The sequence below is a fragment of the Brachycentrus maculatus genome, unplaced genomic scaffold (assembly GCF_059751285.1).
Source record: "Brachycentrus maculatus isolate JH-2025_06_01 unplaced genomic scaffold, ASM5975128v1 h1tg000121l, whole genome shotgun sequence".
NCBI classification, from domain to species: domain Eukaryota; kingdom Metazoa; phylum Arthropoda; class Insecta; order Trichoptera; family Brachycentridae; genus Brachycentrus; species Brachycentrus maculatus.
Window position 1 is genome coordinate 179,787 of NW_028280874.1, and position 19,648 is coordinate 199,434.

General features: G+C 28.7%; 1 protein-coding gene across 1 annotated transcript in view; it reads right to left on the minus strand.

Annotated features, from left to right (window-relative positions):
• The window catches only part of LOC148309527 (dipeptidase 1-like), a 208,976-nt gene that overhangs the window by 36,879 nt on the left and 152,449 nt on the right, over positions 1 to 19,648 (minus strand). The gene's annotated exons all lie outside the window — the stretch shown is intronic.

Genomic DNA, 19,648 nt, shown 5'->3' on the forward strand with positions numbered 1-19,648 from the left:
AACTCCTATAATTAAAGATACTCCAAATTTGTGAACAAGTATTTGAACATATTGTACTCAAAAAGTTGTCAAATTATCGATTCTCGAATAATGAAAACTATCATATTTTTTGATAAATAACACATCCTGACAATAAGTTAGTATGTGGTATAAATAAGTAATTAAAATCACTATAATTTTATTAATATGCATACATCGAAAAGTCAATTGTATATTTTCCTTAATGTAAGCTAATTATTGTTACAATTTTTTCTCCCCTCTCAATCTCCTTTATTTATCCTTTATTTATTGTTATTACAATAAGTCTTATTTGTAAAAGTCAAAATCAGCCTCGTTTACGAGTAAAAGCTTTAAAAAAAATATATTATATCAACAACAAAAAATCTAGATATGTATTTATATCAAACCTATAATATTCACTACACACAAAATTCACAATTGATATATTTGTGGTCTCAAAAGCGATTCATATTTCACAACGTAATAAAAATAAGATATGAATGTTTAAACAATACATTTTAATAGCATGTAGAATAGCCATGCATTTTTTTTACTGTTTTTCATTATATTATATAGTAACATTTTTTTATTAAATAAACCCGATGGTATACCTTAATTCAGTACCTTAATAAAAAAGACTTATATAATTTATAAAAAATCAAAAACAAATTTGTTCACATTCTTACGTGTTCCCGTTGCCTTTTGTGCTGCAACTTCATTTATTTCAAAGCAGGTGAGCTTTTATCTGCAATGATCTTTAAAGAAATTTAAATGAGCTTTTCTAGCGTGGGTACAAAAGCTTCATTGTATTGCGAGGTTAACCGTTATCTGGAATTCTTTCCCTTTGGTTTTGTCGTTAGCTTACTCTAACCTTAAAATGACAACGGTTTTGTATTCTAAATAATTTATTGCTTTTGCGCAACTTTCTTATTTCCTTGTATTCATGTAAAAAGAAACCCATAAAAAATAATAGAAGCATTTGAAAATGCTTTTATTTAATACAGGTTTTATTTTTTATTTGAACAAAATGATAATCATTAATAAATCATTATTTTTCATAAATCATAATAAATATATGTATATTATAGAACAATTATAACAATTATAGACATTGTTTAATTGCTTAATTAATAATACTTTAATATTCAAATAATGTTAAAGAAATTGTTGAATATACCTGGGTTTAAATGTACTAATATATAAATGAAAACCTAATTTTTATATCCCTATTCATGATAATAAACCCTTCTTTAAATTCAAAAGTGGCGTTCATAAATACCTTTAAATTTAATGTAACGTAAAAAATAGGCCTCTTATTTTTTATTAAATATGAATGAAACAAAAAGTTTAAAACGGCGTTGTCGTATTTTTCGGATGTTATGAAAACAAAGTGAATGTATAATGACTAAAGTAATCGGGTGGAGTGGCGTTGCCGAAATTAAATTATCCTCCAACAGGTTTTCCAATGGGTAGCTTTATAGGAGAACGGAGCTTTTGTTCCATAAGGAATTGATAAAAGCAAATGAGAAATACAAAATTTTACTACAAATTAAGATAAAGAAGTACGTCAAGGCTCGACAGGCAAAATATCTAATTCGAAGTGTTTTGAATATTATGTACATTGACAAAAATATTTTTTCCATGTAGGGCTTTTAACATTCACCCAAGGGGTTTTTTGGAGAACAGAAAACGTGACCTTTTTTAATCAAATTAATTTCAACGAGAGATCAATATACGGAATGGAGGAGAATTTTCATTTTTCCCTTGTGATCCTTAGTTGTTATATAAAAAACTTTTTACAAAGCACGTTTTCCAACTAAAAACAACTCAAAAACAGGGTGGAATAAATAAGATAAAACAATCGGGATGACGCTTCGTAACACGAACACAATGTATCACATTTTTATTCAAAGATTATACCGGCCGTTTTTTGTCGGGGTTATTAAGTCGTTGAATGTCGACATTCTTAACTGCTGACTTTTTTACAGCCATTGCAAAACTTTTATAAAGGTGATATGTCAATGAATTTTAACATACAGTAAGTGTCATATCGCTCACTTCTTTCAACAAAGTCAACTTTTTTCTGTACAACAGATCTTTTTAGGTATAACCTGAATATTTTTTCTCCATTTGAAAAATATTTAGTATTTTTAAATAAATAATTAAACAATACCTTTTCTTCAAAATGCAAAAACAACTCTTTCTGTCCTGTAGCGGGTGAATATTTAGTTTTAAATATTCCGCTTTTATTGGGATATAGTACACTTTTTGGGCATTCCGAAAACATGCACAATTTATTACGATTTATGACGACTTTCGATATATGACGTTGTTGAAAGGAGTGAGCGATATGTTAAAATAAAATCAAATGAATCCAGACATTTAGTGATTTTTAATAAATAATGACAGTATACTGTTAACGTTAATAAACGGTCTTATTTTTATTAGTTTTACCTGAATACGCATTGATATAAAATAAAAAAGCAAACTTTTATAATTTAAGATTATAGTTTTCTACTAATATTTCTTGGTTAAACTGTATTTACATAATAAATAAACCAATACTTGAATAGTTTTCTTCTACTTTTCTTTTATTTGACCAGTGACTGGATTTCACTGTTACTGACATCATCAGACGAGTCTTTAAAAAATATATATATATATATATGTACATTTTTTTTCTTTATTTAAAATTCTTTTGCATTACATAAATTCAAAAACAAAAAATATTTATAATAAATAAAAATGAATACAAAAAAAGATCCCACAAAGGCATGGCCTGTGTGCGGGTATACAAAATAAATAGTCATAGTACAGGGTATAAGGGTATAGGTTTCTAAGTATAATTAGTTAATACAAAATACAAAAAACTTAATTTAAATACAAAAAAAAAATACTTGACTCTCAGTGAGCAATTTTTTATTATTTTTTTGATTAAAACTTAAACATAAAAAAGATGACAAAGTAAAAAAGTAAAAAGCTAGCGATCATGTGCTAAATGAAAAAGGAACTTAAATCTGTCTCTTTTATAAATAATCTAAGCAAATTTTTAAATTGACACGAACTTAGGGAATTAACATCTAACAAAGAGTCTAACATAGATGTTGTTTTATTACATTTCACTTCGTTTATGAATCGATGAGAAAAAATAAGAAATAATCCAATCGAAAACATTAAAAATGCTAAGTGACAGCGGTATCAAAGAGAACGCTGTCTACCGTGAGATGTGTTTTAGATTTGCGTGTGTTATTGTTGTTTAACAGATGGAGCTGCCATTGCTGTTGAAACACCTAAAAACACCAGTTAAAGATAGACTTAAATACGATCGTATTTGCTTACAACGTAGAGCAAAGTGTAAAAAATTATTCATGATTTTTTTAAACAAGATTTAAGTTTTTGAACGAACAACCAAAATTGTTTTTATTTATATAGATTACACGAGTGTGCAAGTGTGTGGCTACTTCATACACAAGATATTGTAGAGCTTTTATGTACGTGTAGTTTAACGAAATACTGAAATGCAAATATAGTGACGGTTTTATGACCTAAGTAGGTGTGGCTGGAAAGGGTTAATGAATCCAGGGGTCCCATTTATACATGTCTTGTTTGAAACCCCTTTATCAACATTTAACCCACTAACGCCCCTTCGCGGTACCCTAAAAGGCACAAACGCATTTTAAGAGGGTACCAAACAAAACAAAGGCGTAAAGAGAGGATACGTATATTTTAATAGGGCGACTGACATACGCTATTTAGGCTTTTTATGTACGCACGTGATTCTGAAGCATATAGGAAATTTAAAAAAAGTCCTTATTTGCGGAGCAAGAACCATTTTGATTTGTGTATTTATTTATTTTTAAATTGTATGATGTTAACTATAGAAATATTAATTTAGACCAGTGGTAAGGAAAGATTTTTTTCAACCCTCCGAAATTCCTAATTTCTGGTTATAAATAGTTCATAAAAGACATACAATTTTTTTTTAAAAATATATATTTGGCTGTGAATTCACGATAGCCATATATTTTTATTCAACAATCGAAATTTAATTAGGTAGTAAGTAGTCGACCGTAATTGAAAAAAATGGGTTTGCGGGATAAGAATTGGTTTAAAAATAAATCAATCTAGCCTTTTTTTTCAAAAAAGTTGGTGATTATTGATTAAGACCATCAATTTGATGATGTTAGTATACACCACCGATTGATGTGAAACTTTGTCAAAACATTGCATTCAAATAAAGTCGTTTTTATATACCTGCAACAGGTTTTTTTTCTTATACCTAAAACAGATAAAACAAACCATTTTTTTAATGAAAAAATAAATTAATTTAACTTTCGGTTTGGACCAAGTCAATTTTCTATGTAATGAATTTTTGGAAAGTATTCAAAAAGAAAATAATTGAAAAATTGATCTTCAAGGCTAAAAGATTAAATATTACAAAATAAGTGCTTAAAATATGATTATGAATTTAATACCACAGAGAAAGTACTTCAAATATGGATTGTAAATTAAACGTCACAAAGAGTGGTTCAAATATAGATTTTAAATTTAATTTGCCAGTGATATTGATTTTACACAATTTGTATACTTTAAAATAATTGAAAATAAGGAGAAATTTGTTAAATTGATTAACTTTTCTATCACGACCGAAACTCTATTAAATACTTGTATTTTTTGTGTGTCACTGGGTACATTGCCTACTTGTTCAGCTGCCTGAAACAATTTCAGCCGAAATTCCTAGCCTTTCAGGAAAGGTTGTGAAAAGTCTGTGAACGTTGTTCACGCTTCAACTACAACTCTCTGGGTAGCGTATTTGTAAACTATATATCACTTTTTGACCAAGGAACAAAACTGGAGATAATATTGAACTAATTCATTAAATTTTACCAGTTTTTAATTTATACTTTCGAAATTGGTATGATTCGACGGAAGTTGCCAAAAATAAGTACAAACGAAATACAAAATGAATGTCATTTAAAAATAAGTAGTCCTAATATATGAAGTATTATTTGAGTATATTAGTATAAACCGAATAGTTTATATTATATTTTCCTTAATGTAAATAAATTAATATCTTTATATTATCCACTGACACTTCGTGATGGAATTGCATTTTTAATTTATTATTAGATTAAAACCAATATTTTTAGCTTTTCCACTTTTTTATTTGACCAGCGACCGGATTTCGTCGTTACCGACATCATCAGACTGGATGACCAGTGGAAAAGCTAAAAATATTGGTTTTAATCTAATAATAAATTAAATTAATATCACTGTGGTTTTTCTTTTTAACTTCTCTATTTTCTTTTTTACCTTTTGTTTATTGTTATTAAAATGTATCATGTTTGTTAAAGCTAAAATCATTCGTAAAAGAGTGGAGACTAAGTTAAAAAAATATTTGTACGCATTTTGTTTTTAACCTTTTTTTTAAACTTTTTTTTAAAGATAAATATTTGAATTTTTATTATTTATACAAATATTTTATTTTCATACTATTTCTGTTAGCTTAAGCGGATATACGCATCAAATTGTGGAAGTACTGATTTTGATTCAAGTATTTTGTAAACGTGTTCACTGTGTATAATGAATATTTTTTTCGCACTGTGTATAATTAATAATTTTACATAAACATTTTTTTAAGTAAAATTTCTTAAAAGGCGGCTCGATGATCGATAATTGGACTAAAATCAACAGTAAATTTCAAGAACGCGTTACGTTTATTACGGACATATTGATACATGACGAATAAGAAAGATGAAGATGAAGAAGAAAGTTAGCTTCATATTCCAATGCTACAGCGGTGGGGCAACTGTGAGCGACGTATACTAAACGATATAAATGGATAGAACAAGAAAGTATCACGTCTAGATTTACACGTCAGATGCTATATATGAACAGTGAATGGGCTGGGTGTATGTAATATTCATCACTGTTGATTAAAAAAATTATTCCGGCCTATTGCGCGTCACCTTCTTCAGCTCCTCACACGTTGAACAGCCCATATCCTCGTACAAGTCGCAAATATATTCGCAAATATATTCCTATGACACTTGTTCCCTCGATTGTTCGATCCGAGTGTGGTTTGCAAATACGCCACCCTATAGCAGAGATTGGAAGTACCCTCCCGCAGTCATTCTGCTGTAATTACACCTGGGGGGTTGCTAGGGGGTGGCGGAGTGACTTGAGGGTGTGGTGGACACTTTGCCGACACAGTCAACATTTCCGGCCGAGAACTATAATACCGCCAACACGTCTTATGAAGAAATATTTTATACGACTCTCATAAAGTCACATTAACCGAAAGCCTCACGAAAATTTGAAAATAACCACAAATATTACTATTTGGCCTTGTTGATATCCCGACATAGATGAAGAAGTTATAAAGATAGGAATATGGAGGTCTGGGTATTTATATAATTGATGACCTGTTATTTTTTTGTCTCCGAAGGTATTTGTCTTTAAAGCATAAAAAAAGGTAAATGTTTTAAAATTTTAAATTTCCGTAAGTCAATCACCAATTGCTTTGAAATATCGACACAGCATTCCATTAAAATGAATAACTGTTTTTTTTATAATTTTCATCGTTTTTCCCTGACGGATGCTTCTTTTTACAGCAGTGACAAAGCCATCTATTGAATATAACAGGAACAAAAGCATAACTAAACATCGTTTAATGTGAAAAACGTGCTTCTTGTCAGCTTCTGTAATTTTTCAATGTTTTCGATTGCATTGTTGTTTTTGGATTTTTTTTTAATTCTTTGCCTCACAAAATGAAATCAAACATCAAAATGTGTGCTTTTTAAATTTCATATTTTCTATTTCATCAGACTAGGCCTTTGAAATGCGTGGCCGGGTAAAGCTAGAAAATAATAAGATCATTTTTAAACTATAAGGGTCACATTTTATCATAATTTATTAACCATCACCAATTATTTTTTTTTGTAAATGGAAGGTATTAAATGAAAAAAATGTAATATTTTTCTATTTAAAAATACATTTATTACCGCACTGGTAGCGCCATCTGTTGAATGAAAAAACTACACATAAAAAACTTGACATTGCTCATGGCAGACAGCGTGCTTTTTGACAGCTGCTGTAATGTTTTGAATTGCATTATTGTTTCATACATTTAATAAATATTTTCATTGCTTCACAATGTGAAATTTAACATTTTGGAAATACATGCTTCCTATTTACTTTCTTTTCTATTTAATCATATTAAGCCACACTAAGACCGGGTACAGCTTGTATTGAAAAACGAATAAAGTTAAAGCGTGAAATAAATATCGGTGTAATACAAATTCTAAAATATGTAAACAAAACGCGACATCTTATTACAATATATTTTATTTTACGCAGCTGCGTAGATCGCAATGAAATTTTCATATTAAAAAATGTATTAATTTTCCATTACGAACGCGTTACGACTCCTGCCATGCCTGTATTTCAATTTTCTTCAGTAATTGCTTTATGAAACACATTACTAAAAGAGCTTTAAAACGTTTAGATTTTGTAAATAACGTCATCAAATATATAACGTGAGAGATTCAATTTACAATTATGTCTGGTGTTTTTAATTAAAATGATATCCACTTTAAGGAAAAAATAACAAATTTTATTGTGCGTTATAAAATAAAACACAATGCCAGTTTTTCACTTTATTTTTAAGCTATATTTCTCCAAATACTTGTATTTTTAAGGGGTTGGTAGATACTAAACTAAGCACAGAGAAATGTACGTAGTTAGATAAGCAAGCTGGACATGTGGTGAGTGTTAAATTTAGTATTGATCTATCTCTCAAGAAATCAAAGTATTTTACGAAACCAGTCTGTTAAATAGTACCAAATAGGTTTCTTAATCAGGATCTTAAACTAATTGTTTGAACAAAGTATGAACAACGAAAACAAAAATATACACTTATATATATATATATATATATATATATATATATATATATATATATATATATATATATATATATATATATATATATATATATATATATATGTATATGTATATATATATATATATATATATATATATATATATATATATATATATATATATATATATATATATATATATATATATATATATATATATATATATATATATATATATATATGTATATATAAATACACTATACATAAATACACTAATTAACATTCTAAATCTAACAAATTTGTGATTTTTTTGTTGCTCCTTGGTATCATTTAACTTTCTTGATACATTAAAATAAATAAGACTGAAAAAAAATGGATTACTTAAACGATCTTTATCCATTTTTTTATTTAAATAAATGTAGCCATACTATGATATAAAATTCAACCATGCTTTATTTTTTTCCACAGAATAAAACATGCCCTGAGATTATTTTGAACCATAAAATAACCTTCACAGGTAATATTCGTTTACAATATTAAATCATTTGTATAAAAATGGTTTAAAAAAATTGGATTCGGTATTAGCAATATTTTTATACTTGAACCCCCAAATCTCACAAGTAATTCGCGCACTCAAATATAAATCCAACTCTGCGGTTATGAGAATTGAAGGCTCCGTCGTATTCGTCCTTTGCTACATCCTTCCATCTTCCATTCTCATCCTCCTTTCTCTCTTAATAAACCTTAGTCCGCAGTTGACTCAACCCTCTTCGGACTTTATTTTATTTGATATTCCTGTTTTGTTTATTCGTCACGTAAAGAACATTTAGCGTCTTGCTTGTGTTGTACGTGCATGCGGTGGGGTCAGATTTACCCCACTGGGTCTATTTACCCTTTTATTGCTGTGGAAACACAGACAAAACTGGTTAAAGATGAAAAAGGTTTTATTAATTATCACATTTAATGAAAAAAATTACAAATTGGAAAAATTTATTTTATTTTAATGTATCTCTTACTGACTATGCATGTCTGTGTCTGGCTAATTGAAAAATAAACAAAAAAGAAAGCACATATTTCTAATGTTAGGTAAACAATATTTTGGTAGCTGTCAACAAGCATGCTATCTACCATGAGTGATGTTATGTGTTGCATATGTAACTGTAACGCTATGTCACTTAAATGCAACGCTGTGTCAAAATAACAAAGCAATCCATTAATTAAAAGAAGAAATATATTTGAAATTTTTATAAAATATGCTTTATTATTTTTAAATAAAATCAAAATTAATACTGCGTTGAGAAATAAATTCGGTATTTTAAATTAAAATGGATATTTCTAAAAGTCTTTAAAACGCCCTCAATTATTTGGTTTATTTATACCATGGATTTTTATCCAAAAAACTTATAAATACACGTTGATTTCCGTAGTTTGGTGTTAGATAAAACATAATATTTATTTTCCTTTCCAATTTGCAAAATACATTTAAAAATAAGTTTCCATGATAAAAGACTAAATTCCATTATGCATATCATAGTGTCTATCTTTTTACGAGAGTTTCCTTCTCTCTAGCAAAGAGATGATTTTGGAGACCCATCCAGTTTTAAATGAATCGAGGTAGGCGCATTAAAATATAAGTTGAAAATGTCTTATAAAATGTTCCAATTTCTCCGGTTAAAATTATTTTATGCCCCAAGACCAAATATTTAACCAGCTCCGATAATTTCTGAGTTGACTGTGTGCTCAACTTAACGCAGTAAAAACTCCGCTCGACACTTTATTGTATTAAGGTTTGCATATTAAAATTTCAGCCGCTATTATAACTTACTTTGGTAATGCTTTGCTTAATATTTCTACTTTGGTTAAATTACCATTTAAAAGAACAAACCTTTTCATTTTTTGCTCTTAACGGCCTTTTTATTCACTAGAATTCACGCTTTCTCTGAACATATTAAATATTTAAAAAAATATAAAATTACAAATGGTGAAGTTAAGCTGTCACGAAAATCATGTTTAACTGTTTATTTGAAAAAATAAGGTTTTAAGATATGAATAAGTCGAAGAGTTGTTCTGAATATAAATATTTATTCCCATTCTCTCGTTTATTTTCCTTATTATCAAAACTCCCTCAAAATAAATTAAAATACGTGATTGACTTTTGAAAACAAATGATAAAAAAAATCAATTAGGATAACAATATTCGAAAAAAAAGAAAGTTCGATAATATACATAACTTGTAATATTTCGCTGACTCTTTTCAACAACGTCATAAATTAAAGAACTTCATTTTTCAGGAGATCGTTTTTAAAGTTTAAAAATATAATGAAATGTATTAAAAATAAATATCAAGCTACTTTTTGAACTTTTTACTCTGCAACAAATTTTTTTAGGTAAAATCTGAATGTTTCTACTCCATTTGAAAAATATTCTGCATATTTAAAAAAATAGTAGCGGGTAAATATTAAGTTAAAAATATGCCGCTTTTGCTGGGATATAGTACATTTGCTGGGAATTTTGAAAACATGCACAATTGAAAATTGACATTTTTTTATATATGACGTTATTGAAAGGAGTGAACGATATGTATTAGCAAAACGATATATGAAAAATGTTCGTATGGTCAAATGAGGAAAAATGCAACGCTGAAATATCATTGATAAAATTGAGAAAGGATGGTTTGGCATGTGAATTGAATAAGTTAATTAAAGACAGAATACAAATTTATCAGAAATTTATAGTATTATTTTATGTAAGAAAACTTAGCATGATCAAGTATTTAAAATATTTTCACGTAGTCAGGTCAGGAATTCGAATAATCGGCAGGAATGTGTGAGGATATGCATGACTGTGGAAGAGGCGATGATTGTTTGCATAAACAGATTGGTGTGACATTCTATTCTCTTTTTGTTTTTGATTGATTTTTTTTTGTAATAACGATCCATTTTTTAATTAAACTTTTACAAAGTGAATACCATTATTTAGAAAATAAGTGCTATCATACATTCAACATCATTGTCAAATATAAATTATAAAATTGAACCATCGAAACACGAGTCACGATAAATTTTAATGTACAGTGATATTAACCAAGTAAAATATATTTTTTTAAATAATGTAGGTATGTACATACGAGTCAATATGTATTATGGTTGAGCACAATTAGGAAACGAATCCATCCATAATATTTATTGATGCAATGTGTATTTAGGAAATGTTTCTTCTATTTTCAATACACGTTAAGATTATTTTTTGTATTATTTTTAGACATCTCATCAAAAATTAAGAAGAATATGGAAGTCTGGGCATTTACGTAGCTGACGACCGTCATTGATAATCCAGATTTTGTGAACAAGTATTTGGACACACTTAAATGTTGTAAATTATTTTTTGTATTTGTTAATTATTAAATATATTAGTGAAAGTGTCGTTTTTTTATCTTGAATAATGTTTCAGTAAATTGAAATCTTGAAAAAATTCACAAGTAACTGAAATGGAAATAAATTTTCATTAATATACAAAAATATTATTTGAGTTTTCTGTATATATTATCATTAAATAATGTATTTAAATGATGAGAGCACTCTTTTATACTTCTAGCTAAAGCAATAAATACTGTAAAATACAAACATGAATTTTCCCTTTTGCAAATCCGCATAAAAACGAGCAACGTTTATCTGTAACAAATATATTTGTGGTGTTCCCATTAAAAATGCATTCCAAAAAAATATCAGTCACTGACACGAAAATTAATTCTCATGAAAATACAAAAAAATATTTGAGTTTCCTGTATTTATTTTTATAAAAAAATAATATATTTAAATTATGAGAATACTCTTTTTTTCAGGCTACAGCAATAAATCCTTGTAAAATAATGAAATAAAAATGAATTCTCATTTAAAAACAAAAAAAGAGTTTTCTGTATTTGTTACATAATTTTTTTTTAAAATTAAAATTATGAAAATATCCTTTTTTATTCAGGCTGCAGCAATAAAAGCTTGTAAAATACAAACACGAGTGTACCGTTTACAGATCCGCATAAAACGGACAACGTTTATCTGTTATATATTTGTTTTGCGGACATTAAAAATGCATGAAATCCACCGGACTACAGAGAGACCAGTTCCACGATTCCACATATCATATCTTCTACCCAATAAAGTTCCACAGAAGACAAAAACGTTAATAATTCACCGCACATAGCGAGTACTCCCATTTCCATAATCTGCACTAGGTGGAATGGAATGATGGAACCTGTTACCTAGCCGGGATAAGGTATAACTGAGCTTGGGATATATATTATTAAAGGCGGAATCCCAATCGCAGCTATCGGCTTCCATCGGCCATGTTTATCGAAATGAAAGTAGACTATGTTGGAATTTATATCAAATTCACCTTTACTTCCTCTAGGTTTGTAACTTTAATAAAGTAATACTTAAGTTTAAAAAAATTGATACAAGTTTTGAACCGAAATTTCTTGGTTGAACCGAATTTTATATTATTTTTACATTTTTTTCCAAATATGCGTTATTTGACCAATGACTGTGTTTCGTCGTTACCGACATAATCTGATTGGTGATGTCGGTAACGACGAAACCCCGGTCACTGGTCACATAAAATATAGCCATTAATACTTATTTTCTCCTCGTTGAAAATTTAACTCAATCATTATAGAGTTAGAACATGAAAATTTAATTAAACAGAACCATGAAAGTAACGAGGATTGATTAAAAAAAAAAATTCTACAATAATAACATCCTTAAAAAAAGGACCCAAAACAAAAGAGAGATAAAAAACACTTACCCTGAAATTTCTTGTTCAAAAATTAACATTAAAATCAAATAAATTAAATAAAAAATTACAAAATATTAAAATAAAAAACTAAAAATTTATTCAATATAAGTAAATCTGAAAGAGATCGCATCATTTGGCTATGTCATATTTAAATGCATGTCATCAGCAAGTTTCTCTTATATTTTTGAGTTTTTTTTTATAAAATTTTATACCCTCGGCACACGACAACTCAGTGAAGGCACATTATTGTTGTTTATAACTCTGTTGATGAAAAGAAAATAATAAAAAAAAATCATGTATGTACTCATTTTTTAAAACCATTTTTCATAAGCCACCTGGTTTTTGTTATTGTATTTGTTTAAAGTCTCTAACGGAAAACATTGAATAATTTATTACATACATTTAGCGAAGTTTGAGCGTTGATCCCAATTAAAGGCGAGCACGATTTTAACGAGTTATGTGAACTGTTTTATTCCACCCGAGAGAGCATTATTCTATGAAATTATAAGTAAAAGGGAATTTAAAACAATTTTATTTTCAGTCAGAATTAAATCTCCGCGAGACCATTCGTACAATATTTTTTTTTCATACAGCTAAGGTAACTGGTAATTAATAATAATAAGTATGAGCGATGTTTTAAATTATCCACTAATAAAAACAATAAAACAAAATAACTGTTGGAGTTTTTTAAACTTAATGTTTATTTTCGGTTCAATTCAAATGTTTGTAGTTTATATTTTCACTTTTAATCTATTGTATTATTTCCAGTACCTTTTATTAAAATCTAAAATAAAATGTAAAGCCACACACAGACCGTGCTTTTGTAGGATATTTTTTTTTATTTGTATATATTTTTTAAATATTTGTTATTTTGTGAAATGTGCAAAATTAATAAAAAAACATACACTTCTTTTTAATATTTATTTTATTTTATTTTATTTACCAGTTATCAGGTTTGGTCGTTTTCGGTATCATCAGAATTTTGGGAGGCTCGACAAAATTATATATTTTTATAGGCAGGGGATTAAACCATGATTTTATTTTATTTTTCAAAAAGAAATAAATCTAAATTTAACGAAATTAAGTTTTATAATAATGATAATTATATATAAAATATGGTAAATGATTTTTGCAAGATTTCAATGACATTTCATTAGATTTTTTCAGCTTTATTTGAATAGTGCATAGGTGAAACTGGAACCGGTGGTTGATAATTTCATCTACAGCACACTTGTATGAATGAAATGAATCATTTACAAATAAAAATGAATAGAAATAGAACGAAAATACTAAATAAACAACGTAAGTTGGTAGGTACAAAAAATGTTATTAAAATATATATTTTTTAAAACACACCGAAAAAATATAAATGGTTTTTGTGACAAAAGTGAATTTTAAATGCAACATTTTTTAGTGTGTCCAAATCATTGTTCACAAATTTAGTTCCTCCACTAAGGACATCTCAACAAAGATGAAGATATAAATGGAAACCTAGGTATTTAGACGGCTTATGACCTATCAAAGGATGGTTAAGTGATCACTTTACACACGTGTAGTATTCACTATTCTACCCATGATTGACAAGCACACTACTCAAAATTTTAAAACTCTAAAATTTTTGAAAAATTATTTGATTACACCCAAAAATGTTGTTAAGAAAAACCACTTACTTACTTGCTGAAGTAAGTAGACTTTTTCATTTCTACCGCCCTTAGTAAACGAAATAATTCAAAATCCAAGACGATCAAACATCCTGGCATAGTATTATTTTTAAATATTTTGCCTGATGGAAATCTTCAGTCTATGGATGGAAACGTTAAAGTAACTTTTCATTTGATGTACATTAAAAATTGTTAATAATTCATTTAAATCTGAGCCCTTAAACTCAAAAATTAAAGCAACACCAAGTTCGCCGGCCTTCTGGTACTAATAACTAATAAGTCCTTAAATCTCGCGAACGCTTCTGAGTAATAAGATCACAATCTTTAATCTTTTCATTACAGAAGTTTCCATTTTGTTGGAATCGATTCCTGGAAATAACTTCCCGATAACCAGTACTTTTGCCTGCGGGAAAATTGCCCATTAGGTTTTAAGGCTTCTTTTTGGGATGCGGCGTATAATAACGAAATTGGCACTCTCCATATACTGTGTAAATTTTATTTGTATAAAAAAGTCACAATTTATTGTTTGGTACAGAAATATGCGATACAATGTGCGGCATATCATTTTTTACGGAAATATTTTGAGTGATTTAATAATTTGGCATTCACTCTGTGGAAAAACAAGATGATTTTATTTTAAAAATAAAACAATTGTAAAATACCACTTTTTTGAGTTATTTAAATATGTAAACACGACAAGTTTCAAGTACTACAGAAGCTCTCATCACAGTTTGTATTTTCATCTGTTGATGAAAACACCTATAGTACTCAAAACAAGTAATGTTAACATTATTTAACTCAAATAATTGGTCTTTTACAATTGTTGAATTTTTAAAAGAGTTTTTTTTAAAGAATTAGAAAATATTTTTCAGTATTTGTTTCTATTAAAAAAAGATAAACCTATTTGTAGCTTTCGATATGACATGAATGAATTTTTTCGAATAATCTGGAATAATAGGAAAAGATCGAATCGATTGAAATATTTAATAAGCAAACATATTATTCTTTCCGACACCCTTATTTTTTTATCCAAAAATTTTCAAGAAGAGGATATTGCCATGTTTGTTTTTACTTGCCTCGAATGATCTCCTCCCGTGTTTACCAATTAAACGTATATTTTCCTTCAGATCTTTGAAAATTGAAACAGATTTATCTTCCAGACTTATCGTGCGCCATTTATTATGCCCAAATCAAATATTTACCAGAAGAGTACGCATGACAAAACAAATATTTTGAACATTTGCGATTTGTTAACATTTCAGTGAATACCTAATTTTTCCTGTTATTCGTTCATTATTTAAATTATTCCACCCGGGTGGATACAGCTGATGTTTTAATGGTAACTTTCTACAGTAATAATCTTTACAATTTACTACTGTGAGAGACACTTGCAATGCACAAAATAATAAAAAAAGATCTTATAACAATATGATGCATAATATTTCCATATGTGTCCAATTTGTGTCTAAATCTTTGTTCACATATTTGGGTTTATTCACTTAGCAGTTATGTATTTATATTGACAGCTTGACATAAGTAAAAATTTGGATATTTACAGAAACAGTAGTTGTAAATAAGGTATTAAAACTAAAAATAATTGAAGTAAATAGTAAATTACAACTTCTGACCGTTTAAATACCCATACTAACTTACTTTTAAGTTTTTCAAATATTTGAAAGTAGTCTGTTCAGGAGTCTGTATGAGAAAATGCATGATTATGAAATAGGTAAAGATTTTTTGCAAAAACAGATTAAAGTGGCGTTCTTTTTTCTCTACCTTCCTCCACGGGAAAGTGAATTATGGTTAGTTATTATTATTTTTCTAACCCAAGTTTCTATTTATTCTTACAAGAATAAGACAAGGTATTTGTCTAAACATATTGGAAAAATGGTATGAAAAATAATTAGTTTTGAAACAAAACTTATGCTTCATTTACTTTTTATATTTATTATATATTTACCGTAGCGCTTGATGACAATGTGCCGTGTAGAGTTTGTTTGACTCTATAGTGAAAAAATTGAGCTCAAAAATTTGGGTGGTACATGGTAATTTTCCATTAACGTGACACTTAAAAATAAACAGCCTTGATTTTAAAATATAATATAAAACATATTCTCCACGTTTTATTTATAAAAAGCATTATTCACTTTGTGGTGTTGTAATATAGCTCTATTTTTCATCACTTATGAACGATGAATAGTAAAAAAAGTTTTTTTTTCTTTTCAGCATTTGAATCATACAAACATGTAATTCTTCCTTGAAAGTAGAACTAGTTAATGTATGTAGAGAAACAGAAAAAAAATGATATCAACAAAAAAGTTTTGCGCATTATCCTAATGAAGTCTTCGTTTTAGTTAGAGGGTTGATACTTTGATGGATCACTTTCAACCCTCCAATACCTCTCTATACTTGTTTCTACTTTCCCATCCCTTGAAACTCATTTCTTCTACAGGTGGAGAAAGGTAGGAAAGCGAGGATTTTTTTATATGAGATTAGTTTTCCCAATCCGAATTACTATTTCAATAGATTGGTAGGGGATGGTTTCAGGACCCGGGCGATTGAGCTTTGGAGGCAGTTTTGCTTGATTCTCGTTTCAAATGGTTTTGGACTTCAGTAAAAGCAATACTCTTAATGGAACTTTGCTAATTAGATACTTTATTTAATCAACATTTAGTCCACAAACATAAATATGGATAAAAAATAAAATAGGAGATCATATAGACTAAACGTACTGCTGACGTTGTTTAAATGATATTTAATATAAAGATACACGTGTTTAATATTGAAATTGAAAAACGAATAATTGACAACATTTTGAGTGCGTCCAAATACTTGCTCACAAATCTGGATTATCTCCAATTATAAAAGTTATTTATCTCTCTTTATTTTTGACATTTTAACAAAGATGAAGAAGAATAAGGAAGTCTTGGCATTTACGGGGCTTCCGACCGACATAGGCTTGTTTAATGTTACACATGTGTAAAGTGATATCTTAAACCAGCCTCTTCTTAGTCTATGTTGAGATGTGAAAAAAAAGAACAATTAATTTGATTATTGGTTTCGGCAGTTACTTTATGGTATTTTTTTTTAATTTCTCTTGATAAACACTATTATTTGTCAAAACCTAAAAAGACACGATTTTCGATACAGTCAAAATTTTAACGAGCACCGTTTGTGAAGTTTAGCCTTATATTTCAAGGGCACAAATCTCAAATTTAGGGAAAGCGTTAAATACGGTGTTCGACAATAATGTTGAACGCATCAAACGCATTTGAAAAAAGGCATTTATCAAGTAAAATTAAAATATACAAAGAAATGTGTACTGAAGAATGAGCATTTAACTGCATGAAATCCTGAAGAAACTGTTATTTTGCTAGTTATTACTCTGAGAAACTACTTTTCGTACATCTTGGTAACAAACCTGTATAGATAAATAAAAGCCATCGGTAAAAAAGCACACTTAAAATAATGTAACATCAAGATTACAGTTTATCATTATTGCTTGCGATATTGAAACTATTTACTATATAATATTTTTTGACATCTCATCAAAGATGAAGAAGAATATGGAAGTCTGGGCATTTACGGGGCTTACGACCGTCATAGGCTGGTTTAAGTGATCACTTTACACACGTGTAACATTCACCAATTCTACCCATTATTGACAACCACACTACTCAAATTCTTGGAAGTTCTATATATATGAACCAATTTAGAAACTTTGTTCTTGAATCACTAGATTTTCACTAGAGACATCTATTGGTGAGATGTAAAGAAGCTTTTTTATTAAGCAGAAACTCTTATATTAGTATGTGAGATCCGAATCCTGGATTATAATCACACACATGAGAAACGCCAGAAAATACCATTTTCATTTTTATTATTAAGCTTATAATTTGACCAGATAATTTATTTACAACATTTTGAGTGTGTCCAAATACTTGTTCACAAAATCTGGATTATCTCCAATTACAGGAGTTATTTTCATATTATTTTTTGACATCTCATCAAAGATGAAGAAGAATATGGAAGTCTGGGCATTTACGGGGCTTACGACCGTCATAGGCTGGTTTAAGTGATCACTTTACACACGTGTAACATTCACCAATTCTACCCATTATTGACAACCACACTACTCAAATTCTTGGAAGTTCTATATATATGAACCTATTTTACCTCTATTTACTTTAGATGTTTACAGTAACACTGTCCTATAAACCCGTGCAATATCACGAAAGCTGCTAAATTTGATAATTATACAACAAACAATATAAACATTTATTCTGAAACCCGAAGGGGATATTGGATTTTGTTTTCAATCGGGAATTTCCTGTTTACTATTCCGGAAAATGGTTTCTTTCACAGTTCAGCTCACCACTTTCGGGCGTTCTTATTAAATATGTCACATTTTCAGTTTTTTCTTCAGTATCTTGGAACCTCAGGTGACGATTTCTCCCGCGCAACCCTTCCCCACCCTTCGGGATCCCGATCTACTAATGTCGACCCTTTTCACGGTCCACTTCCAATATAATATAAAATATACAACTGACTGAAAATATTTCTGACTTCTTGGTATATTAAAACAAAAGCTAGGAAAAATACGTTATATTGATTTAAAGGCCACCATTTTTATGTCAATCACTGGATGTATATTTTATACCAGTATTCCTGCTTGTGACCCAACAACTTATATTATTTTTTAACATCTCATCAAAGATGAAGAAGAATATGGAAGTCTGGGCATTTACGGGGCTGACGACCATCATAGGCTGGTTTAAGTGATCACTTTACACACGTGTAACATTCACCAATTCTACCCAATAATAATAATAACTCCTATAATTGGAGATAATCCAGATTTTGTGAACAAGTATTTGAACATACTCAAAATGTTGTACATAAATTATCTGGTCAAATTATAAGCTTAATAATAAAAATGATAATGGTATTTTCTGGCGTTTCTCATGTGTGTGATTATAATTCAGGATTCGGACCTCACATACTTTTATAAGAGTTTCTGCTTAGTAAAAATCTTATTTACATCTCACCAATAGATGTCTCTAGCGAAGTTCTAGTGATTCAAGAACAAAGTTTCTAAATTGGTTCATATATATAGAACTTCCAAGAATTTGAGTAGTGTTGTTGTCAATAATGTGTAGAATTGGTGAATGTTACACGTGTGTAAAGTGATCACTTAAACCAGCCTATGACGGTCGTCAGCCCCGTAAATGCCCAGACTTCCATATTCTTCTTCATCTTTGATGAGATGTTAAAAAATAATATGAAAATAACTCCTGTAATTGGAGATAATCCAGA